This window comes from Dasypus novemcinctus, chromosome 12, assembly GCF_030445035.2.
Source record: "Dasypus novemcinctus isolate mDasNov1 chromosome 12, mDasNov1.1.hap2, whole genome shotgun sequence".
Lineage (NCBI taxonomy): Eukaryota > Metazoa > Chordata > Mammalia > Cingulata > Dasypodidae > Dasypus > Dasypus novemcinctus.
In genome coordinates, this window is record NC_080684.1 from 73,477,547 (window position 1) to 73,479,812 (window position 2,266).

The 2,266-nt window shown below is 37.0% G+C and overlaps 1 pseudogene; it reads left to right on the forward strand.

Moving 5' to 3' along the window:
• Nucleotides 1-1,879: 1,879 nt before the first annotated feature.
• Nucleotides 1,880-2,028, forward strand: LOC111764457 (U1 spliceosomal RNA; annotated as a pseudogene).
• Nucleotides 2,029-2,266: the final 238 nt, after the last annotated feature.

Genomic DNA, 2,266 nt, shown 5'->3' on the forward strand with positions numbered 1-2,266 from the left:
GAAGTTGACTACGTAGATGGTAGTTTCAACTGGAAACCACAGGACTCTGTGAAGGAACATAGCTCAATCCAAAGCTATTATTCAAAAGGAGGTCTGACCTGCTGTGAGATTGGAGACTAGAAAGTAGGGCAGCTGAGAGAAGGACCAAAATCCTGAGATCAAACAAATTGCTGGGCTTCAGGAGTCTCTTATGACAGAACAACTGGGTGCTAGTTTATGCAAGTCAGTGCAGTCATATTGTAGTGGAGAAATTCGGGTATGCGCGGTTTTGAAGGCCAGGACACGAGAATACCGAGAAGGAAGTTGGTTTATTTCGACCGGCTGGGCTCGGCGGACTCTTGTCCTAATAAAAACCGAGCCCCGAACAGCAAACCACAATGTCCTTCTGTCTGCAGCAGGTCCAACTTCAACTTAAGGCACTCTTTGTCTCCGAAGCTTTGTGGTGACCTTTGGTCCTCCTGAGTGTTGACTTCTTTCTGTATGGGTGCCTTATCCCGACCTGATCTCTCTGGTTTCTGATTCTTCACCTGATTTTGCCTCTCCATTTCCTTCTTTCTTTTGGCTTTTGTACCTCTATCTCCAGACTATATGTTCAGTCTTTTTCTACAATCTGGTTCCCTCTTCTGCCTCAGTTCATTTCTGTTGTAGTTCTCCTTGTCCTGGTTTACAACCCTTCATTTTACAATCTGTTGTTATACAAAATTTGGTATAACAAAGGAGGAGTGTTTTACAAAAGAGGAGCAAAGGGATGACAATCAATGATACTGAATTTTTTCTTCCAAGTATCTTCATCTTGTTAAAACTTGTCAAAGTCCATGAACTGATAGTGTATGCCAGGCTCTAGTGGGTAGAGCTTGTGAGAAACGGAGGCCCTGGAGAAGGAGACCATCAGGAAAGGCTTGATGAGATGGAATTATAGGCTTTTGAATGGAAGAAATTTTCCCTTCCATTCTTCTCCCCTTTGCTTTGTACTCTCTGGTGGTAACGCCAGAATTCACTCAAGCTCAACCTGTGTACCAGATGGGTTCCTAATCTGTCTGGTTACCCAGATAACATTCTGCCATTTGATGTTTATTAAATATGGCACATGTTATCACAAAGGACACTTTCCAGAGACTAACACGAGAGGTGACAATAAAATCCAGTTCAACTGTCATATTCATCAGTGATTTGGAAAGAATATAGTACTTTTCACTGTTTAGTTTCTATCTCTTCTTCAGTGTAAATATTCTATGATATTTAAGATATTTTGGACTTCCTTAGAAGTATCATTGCTTTGTTATATTATCTGACAGCATATTAAAGGTAACTATTCCATGTTGGCTTTCTATTCAGAGTTATTCCCCTTCATCATTTTCTTCCATTTTCCAGTAAGAAAATTTATGTCAAAATGTTATTTTTAATTAAAATACACTGTTTTCACCATCTAAAATTCTTCTTCAAGTGAAAAGTTGGGTTCAACAGAAAGGACTAATAATAGATAAAAGGCTGAATTTAGAGTTATAGTGCATGTATATTATAGGTAATAGGTTGCTATTAAAGTCATGATTTCAAAAAATGTTTAATAGCATGGAAAAATGTTAACTATATAACCTAAGAGGAAAGAGCAAGAAGCTAAGTCATACAGACAGTATGATTCCAAGTTGGTTAAAAAACAAAGTATAAAAATACAAATATTGGAAAGAAAATACCAAACATTAATGGTACTTATATCTGATATGAGTTTATGGCTGGTTTTAAGTTTTGTCTTTTTGTATTTCTATGTTTTCCAAATTTCCTTTTATACGTGTGTATTATATCTTAATTAGAAAAACATAACCAATTAAAATTTTTGCTTAATCAAACCTTTATTATAATACTTTTAAAAATTATATCTGTCATATTAACTGTCAGGGGAGATACCATAGTTTTCCCGGGATGAGGCTTTTCCATTGCATTCCAGATGTGCTGACCCCTGTGATGTCCCCAAAGGTGGGAAACTTGACTGCATAGTTTGTGGTGGTGGAGGACTGCGTTCACTCTCTTCCCTATTATAAAAACCAAACCATATCTGCCAGTCCCATCATTTCCCCAGAAAACCCCCTTTCCTTTATATTCATTGCCCTTTACAGCATTTAAATAATTATGCATTTGTATTTACACCTGGAAAGCTCTAATAGTTTATATATGTAATACTACTTTTTGGATATTTGCACGTATGGCTTCATGTTTTTGTAGTGACAATATATCGGTCTTCTTGGAATATAGTAATCAGAAATACTTTTTC